This window comes from Cetorhinus maximus, chromosome 5 (genome assembly GCF_964194155.1).
Source record: "Cetorhinus maximus chromosome 5, sCetMax3.hap1.1, whole genome shotgun sequence".
NCBI classification, from domain to species: domain Eukaryota; kingdom Metazoa; phylum Chordata; class Chondrichthyes; order Lamniformes; family Cetorhinidae; genus Cetorhinus; species Cetorhinus maximus.
In genome coordinates, this window is record NC_135883.1 from 34,258,521 (window position 1) to 34,279,287 (window position 20,767).

General features: G+C 44.7%; 1 protein-coding gene across 2 annotated transcripts in view; it reads right to left on the reverse strand.

The window, feature by feature from the left end:
• Positions 1 to 1,101, reverse strand: part of colec11 (collectin sub-family member 11) — a 39,209-nt gene extending 38,108 nt beyond the window's left edge. For both annotated transcript variants that reach the window (XM_078541691.1, XM_078541690.1), the window contains exon 1: positions 966 to 1,101. The gene's annotated coding sequence lies outside the window, so the exon portion shown is untranslated. The remainder of the gene's footprint in view (positions 1 to 965) is intronic.
• Positions 1,102 to 20,767: the final 19,666 nt, after the last annotated feature.

Here is a 20,767-nt window from a genome sequence, read left to right on the forward strand (position 1 = left end):
ACCACCTGATCTGCGTGGGCGGCAGAGGAGTTTGGGGCTCAGTTATGCCAGGTTTTTAACCCCATTTCTTTTAATTAAAATTCTGTCGCAAGTGGTCATGTGAGCTTCTTGCACTTGGCCCCCTCTGTGCTGACTTCACAGCACATGGAAGGACAAGTGAGGTGATGTCATCCACCAGCATTCCCGCCAGTTCCACCACCAACACAGAAACCACCCCCCAGCCTACCTCTTCCCCTACCCACCCCCCAACCTTGCCCCAATGCTAAGTGTTCCTGCATAACATGACACAGGCAGACGTTTCACACCACTCAGGGCCGTGCCAATAGCAGACTACCACAGGAATGTCTAGGGCCTAAAGACTACTTCTGAATTTATCTGATCATAATCTATTTCAACCAGTGTCGTGTGTGATGGGACTACACATTGACTTTTCCATTTATAAAGTATAGTCAAACTGGTTAGTAAATAACATTAATAGAAAAATGATAATGCCCAAATTCAAAGTGAGTCTATCAACTATAAATCAAACAGGCCGAATACTTGAGTTTAAAAATTCTACAAATAAAGCTAGAACATATTTTTAGCTATTTAAGATTACGGTCAGGATGACATTTTGCTGCTTAAAATTAATCCAAGTCCTCTAGTTCTCAAAGTGTTTTGAGCAGTTCATGAAAAAAAAGCCTATCACTGCATAACTCCAGTTCTTGGAAAATGGTTAATATTTTAGCATTGCCCAAATTCCAAAGCATTTTAAGAGTTAATTGATTCTCATTTAGAGCACTCTAATACTGTAGACAGATCTTCACTAACTGCTGAAATAAATCTGTTTGTCCTTACATTCTTCTGCTAATGTGCTCCCTCCCCCTGTCTTCTAACAACCAGGAACAAGGACTGTCCTTTGGAAATTAGTATTGCAGATATTTAGCAAACTATGGAACCAAAAGCAGACTGGAAACTCCTCTTACCTTATGATGGAAGACAGAGCAGTGAGCAAGGAATCATCCTGAGCCTTCTCTCCCATCACACAGATGAACTTTATTGCTGCTCTTGTTTACCAATGTTTGACAGTTTTTTAGGTTGACTCGTTAATATAGCCAGCCCAAGGAACCAGTTCAGCAAATCAAAGAGCAAAATTGTAAGCATGACCCATAAAAAACATCCTGTTTGACAAATGTCAGCTGGGAAGTTTGCAGCTGTAAAATGAGTCTATGGGAAAATCCAAGGCAGAATAGCACCAAAAACAATCTTTGATATGTGCTTTTTTTGTTTTAAACTTCAAACACGATATTTTTTGATTCAATATCAAACTCTTTCCATTGTACGCACAACTGGCTTTTGCAATATGAATAGGAACAAACTCTCAGTGATTTCCCCTGTGGCATAATGTTCAAGCTGAATTTATTTTCTGTTGGGAAAATTACCAAGGATTTTACTGACATTTTCTTGGCTTTTCATGGTGCAAAGTTAACGTAACGTTATCTGGATTGAACCACTGTTTTCCCTAACATCTTATGTTTATGTTTTTTTTTTCCCATGGTAACATTTTCAGCACTCCCAGATCATGGTCAAGCTTAGGTTGTTTGTTGAATAGCTGTTCCTGAAAGTCATTTGTTTCTTTCCATGTATACACGCAGAAATAAAACTTGTAATGAGTGTGCTAAGAAGTCTAGGAATACAGGACTCCATTTTCAGATTCTCAGATGCTAAAGAACCTCCCTTTCTTTGAAACATTTAAAAACAAATGCACTCCCTATATTGAATGTCCCAGTGGAAAACAAAAACACAGTGCTCTATAATACTGGGCATAAAAGATAATAATAACAGGGTGGAATGTTAAAACTCTAAGCCTATTAATTTTCTGTAAATGGTTTTAATTTGCTAGATTCAATTGAATAAATTCCATTTTTTTTTTAGTCAAAATCTCCTATCTTCCCTAGTCAGCTAGAGATTTAAATCATCGCTCAGTCTAAAACTAAACCACTCAGGCTAAACAGTTCTTAGATTGATTCGAAGTCTGCGTTGACTTCTCACATTTGAAGTACTACAATTGACTTCGGCAGCATGAGCTACAGTGAGGAAAAATAATTGAGGGTTTCTGCTTCTGGTCACTATCCAGTGATCACCTGCTGAAAAGTAACACGCTGATCAAACTCAACTGTAATGTCCTTTACAGTCAAATGGCCTGCTGATATTCATTGTCTAGCCGCAGATGAAGATTAGGGAAGGATATCTGTGCAACAGCAACCCAGCAGGAGTCACTAAGCAGGGGAGAAGAGAGGACAAAATGAGAAAAATAATGGAAGGATTTTTTTTTAAAAGAATGAATGCAAATGGTTTTACTTCATTTCCCAGAATGCTTGGCATCTTCCTCATCTGTCCGGTACAGTACTTTATGAATACATATGAGAAAAATAACAAGAAAATTGTATTTCTCATTGAGGAGAAAAATAGTTTGTAGGGAAATCAGTTCAGTAATGAACAATTTTGTGAAATCACAGGACAATAATTTATATAAAAGCTGCTTCTGTTGTACAGTAGGGGATTGCCTTACCTGAGATAAATGGAAGCAAAGATGGATTTTTCTTGCTGTAGGATTATAGGTCATTAGCCAAGTAATTCACTTACACGGGAGGAAGTTAAGAAAGACTTTCTGAGATGAAGGGCGGACTTTTCCAAGCCCGCTGGTGGCGGGCATGATAGGTGGCGTGCGCAAAAAATATGCTGTGACCTTCTTTAAGACGGCGTGAAGGCAGGTCGCGATCTTCCGCTCAGCCCGCCGATGGCGGGCCACATTTCCCGTCATCGGTCAGCGAGGAGCTAATTGTGATACATTAGCATATAATTAAAAGACCATCCCGCCAGGATCTTGGAACCCCACCATATCGTCCATCCATGTCACCGGGAAAGCACCCCAATGTGTTTCACAACAGCACACAGGCAACGTGCATTTGGCAGCCTTCACTTTGGGGGAACTGAGGTGAGTGAGCAGCAGCGTTCTCCACAGCTCACCTGTTGTTTACAGGCCTCAGGGGCGCCGGGGAGGGGGCAACTGATGCCTCGCCCCAGAGGTGACTGTTGAGGGCAGGGGGTGTCCAGACGCAAGTGCTGGCCAGCCTCGGAGGCGACTGCTTAGGTTGGAGGGGGGGGGGGAGGGGGGGGGCGGCGGTAGTGTACGGGGTCCTGTGCTGGCCAGCCTCGGAGGCCAATGTCAGGATCATGGATCCTGGTAACCTAGCTATATGCCTGATGGCCTAAAGAGACCATAGAAGACTGACCAATTCCAGAGGCTCATCATCTGACTCGGACTCAGCAACGTTCTGGCCTCCAGCAGTCCTCCGAGTGTCGGGGACCTGGGAAGTCCCTGCCTCTGCCTGCTGTGGATCAGAAAGTGCGGTGTGCTCACCAGATTGTGATCCCGAGGCTACTCTAAACTATGTCCCATCGAGGTGTGTATCTCTGCGCTGGTGAAGGGTGTGGGTGAGCGCTGTGACAGGACTTCAGGGAGCGTGCCTCCAAATTCCACTTCAGAGGTTTCTTTGAAGCTTGATTGGAGGCCCTGGGCCATGGACTCTGTCGGCTGTTTGGCAGATGTGCCTGTGAAAGCAAGGGGAGATAATTAGTGCATGGTAGTGGTCTGTGAAAGTGGACACATCACACAGCATGGTTGTCTGATGAATGTTACACTGCTGGATCCTCACTTGGTAGAGCAGGGACGACCTCACGGTCAACACAGGACTGTTCCCGGTCTTTGCCAGCCAGCTGGATGACTCCGTTTTCGAATTGTCAGAATTTTGATTTCTGGCATCCCTCCACCTGTCTGTGACCTTTCCCTCCTGTTGTCAGCCAGTTTGTCCTGCACGGATAGAGATGGGGAGAGTGCATCAAAATGCCTGCTGGGGCCAGATGATAAATATGCCTGGCCTGTGTGTGTGGTGAGTGATCCCAAGGATGGAATGAGGGCAATAGCAGTGTGTGTGAGAGAATGAATGGTGATGTGCCTTGCACTGGCAGTGAGTGAGGGCCCTGTGGATGTATGGTGGGTTTGTGAGTGTGAGTTGGGAGTGATGAAAAGAGAGTGACTTACCCTGGCGGAACGGAGGAGATCGTTCATCCTTATGCGGCACTGGGTGGCTGTCCTCCTCTGCAGGGCGTTTGTGCCGATCGCCGCAGCCACCGCCTCCCAAGCTGGGTTGGTGACTTTGCTGCCCATCCTGTGGCCAGAATGGAGGTAGAGCACATCCCCGTGGGCCTCCACGGCATCCAGCAGTCGCTCGAGGGACCTGTCGTTGAAGCGGGGGGGGGGGGGGGGGCTGTCGTCTTTTTTCCTTTGATGGCCATGTCTCCCGGACAGCGGTAGTGAGCTGGTGGCAATGAGCACTTTGCTGGTGGCTGCCCTTTAAAGATGGTGGCCAGCGTGATGCAACAGTGGGGTCATGGTAAGAGGGCGAATGAGAGCCCACTCACCATGGAAACGGCATGCTTCAAGCGAGTGACTAAATAACGAGGCGGGTTCGGGACAATACGTTGTGAAAACCCGCCATTTTTGTCAGCGGGTAGGACTCCATTTTACCCACCCGCTACTGCACTTGGTGCAATTCTGGGAAAATTCCATCAGAAATATGTGACTGAGTACCATTACAAATTGTCCATAATCAATGCACAGTTACAGTTGCATAGAAACTGAACACCCTCCTGTGTAGAGCACACATTCCACACATCTCTGCTCATAAAGATTATCTGACATTGCAAACAGCACTCCTAATTGGTTAGGCGCTCTGTGACCAGGCATGGGAGGATTTCATTATTTTTCCTTTTAGGTGAATTTTTCAGTTTTCATTTTTGTCCGACTACGCTTCCACATCCCGACTTCGGGTGTTTTTCTATGTTAATAGTGCCATATAAATGCAAGTAGTTGTTGTTGTTGGAACTCACCCACTGAGATATTCTCAGGCTTGATGATAATTAATTTTATAAAATCACTGAGCTCCATAATTTGTATATACAAATGTGACTGCACCGTTAAGAGTTTAAAATGAATTGCATGTATCTGATTTTGCTGTGAATCCATAAACAAAGCAAAGAAGCAGTGAGATTGACGATGAGCACTTAATTTGTTAATTAATAATTTATCTTCCCATCTGGCCTTGAAAACTGTCCTTCCAAAGGTGGGGGGGGGGGGAGGCGCGGAACAGTTTCTTTTTTTCCCTAACCTTTTCTAATGCCCCTAAAAGCTGGCTGCCACTGACTGCCAATGCTCGACTCTCCGCTCTCCAACTTTCCTCTCCCCACAAGAAAACACCACAGCCTTTCAGCACCTTGAGCCAGCTGAGCAGGTCAGGAATTGGTCCAGCACTCATCCATCATTCCGCAGCTCTGAATCTTTGGACTTCTCTACCTCAGGTCATCAAGTATATTCAAGACTGAAATCGATACAATATCTCAACAATAAGGGAACCAAAGGCTAAAGTGAGAGCAGAAAGGCGGAGATAAGATAGATTGGCCATTAGGCCTATTCTTGCTTCTATTTCTTATGAATAATGCAAAGTAGTTTTGGATATACATCACTGCATTTTAATAGCATGCTTCATGGCTTCAGGGTTGCGCACAGCCAGTGAAAAAGTTTTGTGCAGCCACTGTTGTAACAAAGGGAAAGCTGACACTTCAAGGCAGGATCACAGTTGCCTATGACGTCTGTATGATTGAAGAACCTGCCAATACTCTCATCTTGAGCTCATATACGATGGGATACCACTTGGCGATGTATCAAGGACTGAGAATGGGTGGAATCATCCCAAATCTGCACGAAGAGCGGAACCGGCAGGAGAAACGGCGTTTTACCTGTCGGCTGCGATGGTGGCTTCTCACACCCAAGCCCGCCACATTAATTATGCATTCCCAGGAAACATGCCGTTTCCATGGCAGGCAGGCTCTCATCCGCCTGTCACTCACTGCTTCATCACCCCAGGCGCCACATTTAAAGTGCAGCCCCGGCACGCACACCCTCTCAGTGCTTCCAGCCCATGTCATGCAAAGAAGACATGGCCCCAAAAGGCAAGAACACTGCAGCCCCTCGGTTTAATGATGCATCCCTCGAGCACCTTTTGGACACCATGGAGGCCTGCGTGATGTCCTCAACCCCGCTCTGGCCCCAGGATGGGCAGCAACATCACTAATCCAGCATGGGAGGCGGTGGCAGCGGTGGTCAGCGCCAATACCCTGCAAAAGAAGACAGCCACCCAGTGCCACAAGAGGATGAATGCTCTCAACTGTTCCGCCAGGGTAAGTCACTCTTCTCATCATTCTCAACTCACACACTCACAATTCTATTGTACATCCACAGGATCTCACACCTCAAGGGACAACACCACTAACTCTCACACACACCCTCACATCTCCATCAGGCTCATATCCTCATCCCATCCATGTCTCCACTCACCACACAAACATTCCATGCAGTGCCATGTGTCCTGCTCACACACTCTCTATCTGTTTTCATGCAGGAGAAATCTGCTCACATCAGCAGGGAGAGGTCCCAGAGCAGAGGTGGAATGGCCACATTAGGCCCTTCACTCAGTTTGAGGAGTGTGCCATCGTGTTGACCGGTGAGGACGTGGGCCATACCTGCAGTGAGGGTGAGGTCAGCGGCGAACACCCACGAGGATCCTGCACCACATCATCCCTCTCTCAATGCAGATGCAAGTGTTCTCTCTCCTGCTTTTGACTCTGTCATGCACTAATTATCTCAACTTTGGTTCACAGGGAGCTCTGCTAAGCGACCGACACTCTCAGCCAGCCAGTCCTCACCTCCAGCCAAGAGGACACCACCTCCATTGAAGAGTAGAAATAAGCAGCCTGGAAGACCCATCACAGCACTTACCCACACCCTCCACCGGCGCAGAGACACACACCTCGGTGGGACCTATATCTAGAACAGGCTCGGGTTCACAATCTGATGGCCACCACACGGACACATGTCCACAGTAGGAGAAGACGGGTTCAGCTGAGCTCCCCGGCACTCAGAGGACTGCTGAGGAAGAGGCATCTGTGAGGTCCGAGTCAGATGACAAGCCTCTGGATTCGTCCTTCCAACTCAACCTGGAGAGTCAGCAGAAGGTGAGGAAACATCACGCAGAACTGTTGGAAGCCCTCAACAGAGTGGCACATGAGTCAGATGAGTGCTTCTTCCTGCTCTATGATGAAAGAGGTCTCCAGTGGGGAGGATTGCAGGTGCCATAGAGACCCTGGTCCAGCAGGACATGGATATGCACACAGACCTGCACTCCATCACAGGAGCCATGGGTGAGTTCCTGCAGTGGCAACACAAGAGGGAAACAGGGCACCTCAACATCCTCCCTGGTGCTCCTTCCCCTCAAGGAATCAGGCCAGGGCCATTGGGCACCCGGAGGGAGGAGAAGCAACAGCTGGACACCCCTGGGTCATCCACTCAGGAATCTCAGAGGCTGTCCACTCCTTCCAAATCCCAATTGCCTGTGACCCCCTCAACCTCGTCCTCTGTCACTGCAGAGGGAGCAGCTGGCCCACAGAAGGACAGCCAAAGCAAGCCGGGGCCTCCAAGGCCTCGGCTCTCCAGAAGACCCATGCTGAAGGCATCAGACGCAACAGGGCCAACCACTGCACAGGCTGTCTCCACCCTTGCTGTCGATGTCAGGACAGCAAGTATAAATCTAAGGCGTTCAAAAGTTAAGAAATTCTGGTCACAGTTGGTTACACGGGTGAACACATTTTGTCACTTTACATTCTGGAAATATATTCACTTTCACTGAATAATGTGTAATGGTGTCTTTCAGCTTCATTGACAGGCTTCGCGAGTTCTCCCACTGTATCCCCCCCATTAGCAGTTCAGCTGCATGCAGCCTGCCCACAAGTGATTCTGGAGGGAGAAGTGTGTGTGTGTGTGTGGCAGGGCCTTGTGGAGCCTCGTGCCAGCACTCTCCCACACAGGCAGATCCTTCCCATATCACACTCACCTCAATGACCTGAGCATTTTCAATGCTGCCTGCTGGGGTTCACTTTCAGTTGTCCATCTGAGTTGACCTGCATCTCCACCCACCCACTGATCGCACTCCCATGCAGCACCTGATCTCACCCACCACAGCTCTCGTTTCACATTCGATTTAGACAGCATGGTAGTGCTACAGTTTTTCTTTCGCTCCCCCATCCTTTCCCCTCCCCAGTCACCCATTTCCTTTTTCCCATCACTATCGAATCTCCTATAAACTCCTTCCACCTCCCCTCCATGACCTACCAGCCACAGCCCTTTTCTTTCGTGGATGTCATGTGAACATACACATTCACTTCCTTCCCGAAAATCCCACCCCCATCCACATTGACCTCTCCGACCTCCTCATTCCCGCCCCAAGGGTTCGTGTCTGCCTCAGGGTCCCCACCAACCACCCTCACCTTCCCTTCTACCGATACCATCAAACCCTCACCCTACCGCTTCACTCTGCCCTCAGTCATTCTCACTATTCCCTCGTACCAAACCCACCCTCAGTTCACTCCCCAGGAGGCAGTCATGGATTCATCAGAGCCCTCCTTTGCACGCTCACCTGGACATCTTCCCCTCAGGACCCTTTACCTTTTTGGAACTCCTTCACCCCCAGAACTCCTTCCCTCCCTCAGATTCCCCCCAACTTAGTCCTCCCCCACCCCCCCACCCCCCACCGGACTCTGTGCCCCCCCTTGCTTCTTCCCCCCTCCCCACTCCTTCCTTCCCCCAGACTCCTTACCCTCTCCACACTCATTCCCCTTCACCTTCCTTACACCTACCTCCCCAATTGCCATCTTCTCCCCCATTAACCCTCCTCCCCTCCCAACTTCCCCCAGACACCTTCGTTCCCCCCCTCCCAGTCTCAACCCCCCGATACCTTTGTTTCCCCACCCCCCACCACTCCAACCTCACCCCACCCCCCCCGCCGGAAAACCTTCATGACCCCCTCCCTACCTCACCGATACCACTTCCTCTCCCAGTTGATCCTGGACCTCACCCTATTGTCCACTCATGCCACTGAACACACCTGACACCAGTGGGTACGGAAAATTCTGCCAAATGTCTTTTAAAAAGGAAGGTGGGGAAAGAAGGGGAAGCAAAAAAAAAAACAATTTAATTTAAAAAATGAATTCCTTTTAAGGCATTTACAAATAGATGGAAAAATAGGAGGAAAATAGTACAATCGTGGTCCAGTACAGATCAATTCCTCCAGATAGTTCAATCTCACCTACATCAGTATCAAACCTATACTGGAACAAGGATGTAGTATTATGAATATACAAGGTGCACAAAGATTTGGGAGACACAGACAACACTATAGTACAGGCGATGCCAGAGTAAGAAGGAGTGCAATAAGGTTTACAATGCATGTGTATAAATACACAATTAACATGGTAAATAAGGTTGGTGCAGATAACCACATGGGTTATAAAGTTGATATATATATATATATATATATATATATATATAGTGATAACAGAAATTTGGCTCAAAATAGGGTGGGACTGGATGCTAAACATTCCTGGATACAAGATGTTCAGAAATGACCAGGAAGGAAAGGAAGAGGGGTGGTATTGATTAAGGAGAATATTACAACACTGGAGAGAGAAGACATCCTAATGGGGTCAAGGACAGAATCTATTCAGTTAGATTTAAGAAACAAAGAGGTACTGGGTGTATCCTTAGCCTGCGAATTAGTGGGAAAGATATAGAACAGCAAATTTTCAGGGCAAATATAGGGAAGTGCAACTAGCTTGGAAAACAGTTGTGATAATGGGGGACTTTAATTTTTCTATATAGACTGGGGTAGTAATAATATAAAGGGCAGAGAGGGAGAAGAGTTTCTGAAATGTGCTCAGGAGAATTTTCTTAACCAATATATTTCTGACCCAAAGGGGAAGGAGGCATTCCTGGACATGTTGCTGGCGAATGGTAGGGGTGGGGTGGGGTGGGGTCAAGTGGGTCAAATGTCAGTAAGGCAACATTTAGGGAACATGATTGGAAATTTTAAATTAGCTATGGAAAAGGGCAGGGAGAAATCCAGAGTAAAAATACTTACTGGAAGGAAGGCCAATTTCAGTGGAGTGAGACCACTTCGGGCCCAGGTAAATTGGAACGCAGGAAATAGGAGCAGTAGGCCATTTGAGCCCTCAAGCCTGCTCTGCCATTGAACTAAATCATGGCTGATCTTCTACCACAATGCCATTTTCCTACACTATCCCCATATCCCTTGATGCTTTTAATATTTAGAAATCTATCAATCTTTGTCTTGAACATACTCAATGACTGAGCCTCCACAGCCCTCTGGGGTAGAGAATTCCAAAGTTTCACCACCTTCAGAGTGAAGAAATTCCTCCTCGTCGGAGTCCTAAACTGCCTGCCTCTTATTCTGAGACTGTGTCCCCTGCTACTAGAGCCCCCAGCCGGGGAAAACATCGTTTTCGCAACTACCCTTTAGATCTTGGAAGAACTTTGTATGTTTGAATGAGATCACCTCTCATTCTTCTGAACTCTAGAGGCCCAGTCTTGTCAATCTCTCCTCATAGGACAATCCCTCCATCCCAGGAATCAGTCTGGTGAAACTTTGTTTCACTCCGTCTATGGCAAGTATATCATTCCTTAGGTAAGGAGACCAAAACTTTGCACAATGCTCCAGGTGCAGTCTCACCAAGGCTCCATATAATTGTAGCAAAACTTCTTTAGTCCTATACTCAAGTCCTCTTAAATTAAAGGCCAACTTACCATTTGTCTTCCTAATTGCTTGTTGCACCTGCATGTTGGCTTTCAAAGACTCGTGAACAAGGACACCCAGGTCCCTTTGGACATCAACACTTTCTAATATCTCACCATTTAAGAAATACTCTGCATTCCTGTTTTTCCTGCTAAGTGAATAACTTCAACTTTTCCCACATTATATTCCATCTGCCATGTTCTTGCCCACTCACTTAGCCTGTCTAAATCTCCTTGAAGCCACTTTGCATCTTCCCCACAACTCTCATTCCCACATAGTTTTGTGTCATCAGCAAACTTGAAAGTATTATACTTGGTCCCTACATCCAAATCATTGATATAGATTCTGAATAGCTGGGGGTAAAGCACTGATTCTTGCAGCACCCTAGAATCAAAGATTGGCAGGCAAAACAGTAATGCAGCAAAGGGCTGCCTTTAAAAATAAGATGGTGTAGATATAGTTGAGGTACATTCCTACAAGGGGAAAGGTAGGACAAACAAAATCAGAGCATCCTGGACGATGAAAGAGATTAGAGGATAAGGTGAAGCAGTAAAAAGGATAAGATAGATATTAGGTTGATAGTACAAGTGATAACCAGGCTGAGAATGTTCAGCAGGGAAGTGAAAAAGGAAATCAGAGGGAAGGAGAGAGCATGAGAAGAGACTGGCAGCTAACATAAAAGGGAATCCAAAGTCTTTCAAAGGCATATAAACTATAGAAAGGTAATAAGAGGGCTGGGCCGATTAAGGATCAAAAAGGGGATTTATACATGGAGGCAGAGGGTATGCCTGAGGTACTAAATGAGTATTTTGCATCTGTCTTTATCAAAGAAGGAGATGCTGCCAATGTCATAGTGAAAGAGAAGGTAGTGAGATACTAGATGGACTAAAAATTGGTGATGAGGCGGTATTAAAGTTAATAAGTGACCAGAACCATCTCCTCAGTGGAAGGTAAGGAAGCAAGAATGGAAATTGCAGAGGCACCAGCCAGAATCTTCCGATCCTTCTTAGATAGAGGGTTGGTGCCAGAAGACTGGAGAAATGCAAATATTACACTCTTGTTCAAAAAAGGGTGTAAAGATAAACCAAGCAACTACAGATCAGTCAGTTTAACTTTGGTGATGGAAAAGCTTTCAAAAATGATAATCCAGGACAAAAAACAATTACTTAGTGTGGATTAATTAAGAAAAGCCAGCAGATTTGTTAAAGATAAATCATGATTATCAAACCTCGTGACTCCTCAGATGCTGAAGCAGTCCATGTCCAAATGCAGCAAGACCTGGACAATATCCAGGCATGGGCTGACAAGTGGCAAGTAACATTCTCGCCACACAAGTGTCAGGCAATGACAGTCTCCAACAAGAGAGAATCCAACCATCGCCCCATAACATTCAATGGCATTACCATCACTGAATCCCCCACTTTCAACATCCTGGGGGTTACCGTTGGCCAGAAGCTGAACCAGAGTAGCCATATAAATACTGTGGCTATAAGAGCAAGTCAGAGGCTAGGAACCCTGCAGCGAGTAACTCACCTCCTGACTCCCCAGAACCCGTCCGCCGTCTACAAGGCATAAGGCAGGAGTGCGATGGAATACTCCCCACTTGCCTGGATGAGTGCAGCTCCCACAAACTCAAGAAGCTTGACACCATCCAGGAGAAAACAGCCTGCCTGATTGGCACCACATCCACAAACATTCACTTCCTCCACCACTGACACACAGTAGTAGCAGTGTGTACCATCTACAAGATGCATTGTAGGAATTCACCAAAGATCCTTCGACAGCACCTTCCAAACCCACAACCACTACCACCTAGAAGGACAAGGGCAGCAGATAGATGGGAACATCACCACCTGGAAGTTCCCCACCAAGTCACTCACCATCCTGACTTGGAAATAGATCACTGTTCCTTCACTGTCGCTGGGTCAAAATCCTGGAACACCCTCCATAACAGCACCATGGGTGTACCTACACCACATGGACTGCAGAGGTTCAAAAGGACAGCTCACTACCTTCTCAAAGGCAACTAGAGATGGGCAATAAATGCTGGCCCAGTCAGCGAAGCCCGCATCCTGTGAATGAATAAAAGAAAAACAACTGTGTGTGTTTTTGGTGAGGTTAACAGAGATGGTTGATGAGGGTCACGCAGTTGGCATGGTGTACATGGACTTCCAAAAGACTTTTGATAAAGGCCACATAACAGGCGTGCCAACAAGTTGAAGTCCGTGGAATAAAAGGTTTAGTAGCAGCATGGATACGAAGTTGGCCGAGTCACAGGAAATATAGTGGTGAATGGTTGTTTTTCAGACTGGGGAAAGATATATGGTGGAGTTCTCCAGGGGTCAGTGCTAGAGCTACTGCTTCTCTTGATTTATACTAATGACTTAGATTTGGGTGTACAGGGCATAATTTCAAAATTTAAAGATGACGCTTTATGTGGGCTGTGAGGAGGTAACTTATAGACTTCAAGGGGATGTAAATAGACTTGTGGAATGAGTAAGCATGTGGCAGGTGACGTTTAAAACAGTGTGAAATGATATATTTGGGTAGGAAGAAGGGAGATGGGCAAAATAAAGGGTAAAATTCTGACAAGGAGACCCAAAGGTACATGTGCACAAATCTTCGAAGATGACAGGGCAGGTTGAGAAAATGGTAATAAAGGTAGACAGGACTTTATACATAGAGGCATGGACTACAAAAGCAAGGAAGTTACAATGAACCTTTATGAGACACTGTTTCTGCCTCAACTGGAGTAGTGTGTCCAATTCTTGGCAGCATTAGGAAGGATGTAAAGTCTTGAGAGAGGATGCAGAAAAGATTTACGAGAATGCTTCCAGTTATGCTGGGCTGTTCCTTTTAGAGAAGGTTGAGAGGAGACTTGATAAAAGTATTTAAAGGCATGAGGGGACTAGACAGAGTAGATAGAAATTGTTCGCGTTGATGGAAGGGTCTGGAATGCACCACTTGAGTGTGCAATGGAAGATGATTCAATGGTGGCTTCCTAAAAGGGAATTGGGGGAAGCACCAGAAGAGGAATATTTTAGGGCGACAGGGAAAAGGGGAGGGAATCCTTCTGGCAGAGCACCGGCATAGTCCCAATGAGCCGAATGCCTCCCTCTGGTTTTTAAACCATTCCATAGAAAATCTTCCAAAAACATTTACAGTAAAACGTGTTATCCAGCACTGTACCAACCAGCACACTCTAGTAACCAGAATTGCTATGTTGGGTTTATTTTTGGCTGGAGATGTCTCTCGTCCCTCAGAAGCTGGTGCTAACACCTGTTGCTGAGAGGTTATGCTCCCTGTCAGTGCCACTCTCATTCAACCGCTAATAATTGTGAAACTCTCAGGTAGTTATCTTTGCAGGCCTGCCCTCACTCCAGTCTCAGCCTGCCACTGTTCTTGCAGCACCACATTCCCTTGGCGCCACTCACTCAATTCGCACATGCCCACACCTCTCAGAAGACCTCAACACCTGCATCACTGCAAGATCATCCAGCCACTCACTGATTGGACAATATCAGGAGCTTTCTGCTTGGATTAAAAGGTGGAATTCACCTTACATCATAGTTAACCAGCACTTTTGATGAACCGGTACCACCCATACACAGAACATGTCAGATAACAGGAATTTTACTGTAACTTACGGGCGAAATGTGGAAAACAAATTGATTTTTAATATTTTTGTCATCTTCACTTTTTCTGCATAATTACTCTTTATATTAGCACGGCAAAAGCAAGTGCTGAAAATTAACTTTGACGAAATTAGGTTTCTTCTCAAACCAATAAAATTATTAAAGCTAAACTTCAAAGGGCTGCATTAGGAAACTCTACTTTCTTGGCCCTCGTTGACATTGCCCACAAGATTCATATGAGAATACTAGAACAAAATGAATCATGATGTGCAATGGAAATGATGAAAGAGCTGAGGGCATCGGCCAGTCAGAGGCACCAGATAGGAGTCACAAATGGGAACTTTGACTGATAAAGAACATTTTCATGTGTTTGTCTAGAAAGAAGATCAAAAGAAAATAAATTTTTAGACAGCATCAGGCATAATTTTCATCTGAAAATGCACGTATAGAACCAAATCTTAAAATGAAGAAAAGTTCAGGAAGATCATGGGAACAAATCAACAATTTGAATAAGAATAAAGATTCACTGATTTTGAATTATTGTTAAATGTAGTAATCTATTATTAAAACTAAAAATGAGGGCCTGTAAGGCAGGTAGGTTCATTTTACACGATAAAGGTTTAAAGTTTAAGAGGATAACTTTTCAATTACAGAATTCACCTGCGGCCGTTCACCCCTGCTCTCAGCTTCAAACATTCACGGACGTTTTGTCTGCCGGCTGATCTACCAATCACAATACTTGCTTTTCTGCTCTATTCCAGATTTATTCTCAGGGGGCTCGGTTACACAACACCTCTCACGAGGTTACGTACAGCTTCACTTACTTATTTTATGGTTGATATGTGGTGACAAACTGGAGACCATTGAGAGGCAGTGAAATGATCCAGTACCCTAAAAATTATAGTAGCTGTTGAAAAGAAAAATGAAACCATTACATACATAGCCAGAAAATGTGTCCGAAGATATAGAAAATAAACTCAGTCTGCAAAGATGGTGCAAGTGGCACTGATAATGCATTATTGAGAATGGCCGCCTGAGGGCACTATTGCATACAGGGAAAATCACTTATTTTTACCAAAGATGTCTCTGAAAGAAATATACTAAGCAGCATTTTGTTTTCCCATTAGAGATAGCTGGCTCCTCCCTATTTCTCATCTACATGCACCTAATCTTCACATTCCTTTCAGAAATGCCTTCTCAAAAAAATGACATTGATTGTTTTTCCATGATATTGCTGCTCTTTAGTTAAGATTGCACTGGAGAGAGGTGCTGTAAATCATGGCTCAGTTGGTAGTAATCTCACCTGAGTCAGAAGGCTGTGGGTTCACTTTTCACTCCAGCACTTGTCCATGAAAGTCAAGACAGGCACTCAAGAGCACTACACTGTCAGAGTGGCGGTCCTTTGGATGAGATGTTACACTGAGACCCCGCCAGCCCCCTCAGGTAGATGAGAAATAGGAGGGAGCCAAGGATAGATCTTTGGGGAACACCAGAGGTAACTGTGCAGATGCGTAGAGAGAAAATATTGCAAGTGACGCTCTGAATATTATCAGATAGGTATGAAACATTGTGGGGATCAGAAGAGGCTGGCTATTCAGTATTGAACTGCTTACCTCCTAATACCACAAAGTCTGCATCACCCACAGGGCTCAAGTCAGAATGTGATGCAATACTCAGATAAATAAAACTAATAAGTCTCAAAACCAGTGATGTCTTGGACAGCAAAAAAAAACACTTAATACTGTCTTATCCAAGACAGTAGTTCACTTGATCCCCTCATGTCATTTGATTCAATATTGCATGCCCTCTCCAAGCAGGGCACTGTGGCTGCAGTTTTCAAAATGCACTGCAGCAGTTTGCCAAGGCTAAAAGAAAAAGACAGATATGTAATTCTATGGTACCTTTCAAGGTCATAAGACATCCTAAAATGTGGCAGCCAATTTGCACAAAGCAAGCTTCCACAAACAACAAAGTCATAATGCCCAGATAGCCTGTTTTGTGACGTTGATCAAGGGACAAATATTGGTCAGGGCACAGCAGCTAGCTTCTCTGCAAGTGCCATAAGATCTATGCCCACCTGAGGGGGCTGGCGGGGTCTCAGTGTAACATCTCATCCAAAGGACCGCCACTCCGACAGTGTAGTACTCTTGAGTGCCAGTCTTGATTATTATGCACAAGTGCTGGAGTGGAAAGTGAATCCAAGCCTTCTGACTCAGGTGAGATTACTACCAACTGAGCCATGGTTTACAGCACCTCTCTCCAGTGCAATCTTAACTAAAGAGCAGCAATATCATGGAAAAACAATCAACTTCGAATTTCTGCCACAAAACAAATAATGCAATAATAAACACAACTAATAATCTCTGGAGTGCTATCACAAGGATTGAATAATTCAAAATGAAGACCCAACACACCATCTCAAGGCAATTAAGAATGACCACTAAATGCAGCCTCATCACCATCGCTCACATCCCATTTTTTTTTTTAAATTCCATGTTCAGGATTTATTCATTACATAGTACTAGTTTTTCATACAGCTGAGAGTGGAAAAATGGGCAGGGATCAATCTCCATCCAATTAGCAATCCATTTTTCTTTTAGTCAACTTTTAAATCGGCATCAGAAATCCCCAATTATTTGCAGTCCCTCCTCTACATATATTGTATCAACTACTAGGTTTTGCTACCAACATTTTTTTAATATTCCATATGCTGCCTTACAGTAACATCTCCATCATCCCTTATAAAGATGATTCTGGAGAGCTCTCAACCAAACTATGCAAACCATCCGAATCCACAAAATGCTAATGAAGCACTGCCTGGTTGGAAAATCTACTCCAACATTTGGATTCAATTATTTGTATTTGTACAAGAAGGAATACAAATACCTTTTTTTTTAAAACCCCTTTCAAGAGCCCTTTGTAATACTTTGGAGTGTAGGTACAGTTTGGCAGAGTGCAGGGTTAGGGGGTTGGTGGCTATAGTACTGGCTCAGCAACTCAAGAGATCATGAGTTCAAATCCCACGATGAAAGTTATGAAATTGAATTTTCTGTAAAATTTTTCTGGTAATTTGTGGGCTGACGACCAGAAAAACAGGCATGCCAAATCATTGCAAAATCCTGACTGGGTTACTCTCAGAAACTGCAACCTGCCACTCCAGGTCCACACTACATGGGGTAACTAGGGACAGGCAAAAAAAAAAAACAGCCTGATCACGATCATCCACATCCTAAGAATTAAAATAGGTAGCCAGGATCAATTTGACAGCATCATTTTCAAATATGTATTGAACAGTCAATTCAAGTTGACTGTGCACAATGCATTCATTCCCCAACCACTGCCAATTCTTTCCTCCTTTCTCTTGGTGCCCCTCACCAGGAATATCACATTTTACTTCTCCGCCTCAAGCATCAAGAACACCCAAGCCACACTTACCTACAACCTTGTGCCATGGGTTACTTTCTTCATTAAAGTTGCTATAATCATGCAAATTATTGGAACCCAAGTCAAAGCTCTTCATGTTTATGGCCCTCTAGGCTACAAAGCCGAAACAACTATTCCCATTAATTTAAATGTTAACAAAACTGGCATTCTGATTTGAGATTTTTCCCAATGTAACAGTGCCAAGAAAAATTCTTTCCAAATCTTCAGGTTTATATTATGCAAAACAATCACTTTTCACTGTAAACCTACATCTTGGGCACATAAATCATTCATCTTTCGAGAGCTTCATAAAGGAAAAACATTCTTCAAAAAGGAAAGCAAAGCATATATGACATCTCAAGCAAAGTACTACTGAAGCTGGAAATCAAAAATAAAAACAGAAATGCTGGAAATTCTCGGGTCAGGCAGCAGCTGAAGAGAGTGAGTGTTAATGTTTCAGTTCAATTACCTTATCAGAACGGAGAGAAGGAACATAATAGGTTTTAAACAGGGGCAGGAACTGGAAGAGGAGTGGGGGGGTGGGAAGGAAAGGTCTGTGATAGGGTGGAAAGCAGGACAAGATGTTCCTTGAGCTCCCATTGAGTGTCACTGGAACTGGGGCTGTATGATAATATGCAGCAAAGTGATCCACGAATACAAAAAGCTTCCACTTGGGTAGGGGACGTAGGATAGAAAGGTCAGAATGGGACAGAGAATTAAAATGATAAGTGACCTCAGAAACTCAAGAGTCACAATTGTGGACTGAATATAGAGTTCAGTAAAGTTATCACATCTGCATTTAGTCTCCCCAATGTAGGGAGCACCACAAGGTGAGCAGCAAATGCAGTACACTATATTGAAAGTACAAGTAAATAGCTATTTCACCTGGAAGGAGGGCTTGGTGCCTTGACTTGCACGGAGAGGTGCAGTGGAAAAAATAGCAGACATTAGGGTTACTATGGAGGCGGCCAGGGTATCGCAGGGGGGATGGTTAGTTCAAAATGCTGAAAGTGGAAGATGTGCGGTAGTATTATGTTAGAGGTGATGGAGCATGATTTGTTGAACATGGAGGCTGCTGGAGTGGAAGGTGAGCAGAAAATGGGACCCATCATGCTTCCGGGATAGGGGGTAAAAGGGCGAGTGCAGAAGTATGAGAAATGGGACATACAAGGCTGAGTGCCCCATCCACCACAGTGGAGGGAAATCATCAATGATAAAAATGGAAGAAATATTGGAAGCACTGGTGTGGAAGGCAGCATAAATCAGAACAGATGTGACAAGAGTTGGGAAAAAAGTGGAAGAATTAAATACTGTCCTTACAGGAAGCAGTATGGAAATGTATTCAATGTAACTGTAGAGATTGGTTGACAGCATATCCCAAAAAAGAAAAAAAAAAGGGATAGGGAAGTCAGTGAGAGTCAGAAGTACTGGGGTGGAAATTGGAAGCAAAGTTAATGAAATTTTTCAGTTCCAGTAGGAAGCAGCACCAAATCAAGGTACCAGAAAGAGGCAAGGGAATATATCAGTGGGACTGGAACAAAGAATGATCCACATATTCCATGAAAAGGTAGGTATAGTGAGCTCCCACAACATATTTTATTTGGAGGAAGGTAGTGGAGTTAGAAGGACAGGATGTTCAATGCAGTATCAGGTTCAGCCAGGCAGAGGAGGGTAGTGGTGGATGGGGACTTGCAGCTGAGAAACAGAACCTAGAAGCCATTGAGAGGATGATGGAAGTGTAAAGGAACTGAACGACCATAGTAAAAAAAGTTGATGGTATGGGGCAGGAAAGTGAGGGTGAGGGAGGGCACAGGTGGATGAGGAGTTGCAGTTATAAATTGGAATAAACCAGACAAGGGGAGGAAAATTAACATAGGAAGAATCAAGTCCTTCTTCAGTGCCACCTTTACCTGCCAAGGAGAAAAACAGGTCCAGAGGTGTAAGTGGTTGCAACAGAAGCATTATCAGCACCTTCTGTCCATGAAAATGAGTGTGGTGGTTAGCACCTTAAGTTATTGAAATTTATGTCGAGTTTGTGAAGGGTTGGAAGGTGCCCAAACTAAGATTACAAGTTGACATGCTGTTCATCAAGCTTCAAATGGAACAGGTTGAGAGCAGAGGCGGGGGGGCGGGGGGGGGGTAAAAAAATAGTTAAAGTAACAAGCAACTGGAAGCTCAAAGTCCCATTGCAGACTGAACAGAAGTGTTCGACAAAGCTACCACCCAGAGTTTGGTCGCCCCACTATAGCAGCGAGCACACTGTGGGCGGTGAAATAGCTCACTAAAGCAAAATATTGCCGATTCACCTGGAAGGAGTTTATGAAGATCTGGACAATAACAATGGAGATGAAAGGGCAAGTATTGCATTTCCCACAGAAAGAGGGTGATGAGTGGAGCAGGCTATTGCAGAGGGAATGACCCCTTTGGAATGCTAAAACGATGGGAGATGAAGATGTGCTCAGTAATGTCATCAAATTGGAGATGGCAGAGGCTAATCTGTTGAATGTAGTGGGATGGACAGAGGACCTTATTGTGGTTCTGGTGAGGAGCGAGTTTAAAAGTGCAGGAAATGGAACATGAGCCCCACAGTGGAGGAAAAAGAAAAGTGCCTGAAGCACTGGTGTGGAAGATGGTACTCTGAGAACAGAGACACAGAATGCAATGCATTACACTGTGACTCATAGCAAATCATCCTACGATTCTCTGAACCCATCTAAATTATTCCTATCCATCATCATTAACTTTCTAGCAGTTCAGTTGAACCCTATCTGTTTCCAAATACACTAAACTTTACAATGGAAGAATGACCACTCAAGAGTGAATAAGTTTCAGCTCCTAAAGCAATTATACACAAGTCACTGTTTTCAGGGGACGAAAGCAAAAGGGAGAGTAAAACTTGCCTGAAGTTTTCTCAAATACTTTGTTACAACCACCAGTCATAATATGCCCACGTATACTTGTGCGAAT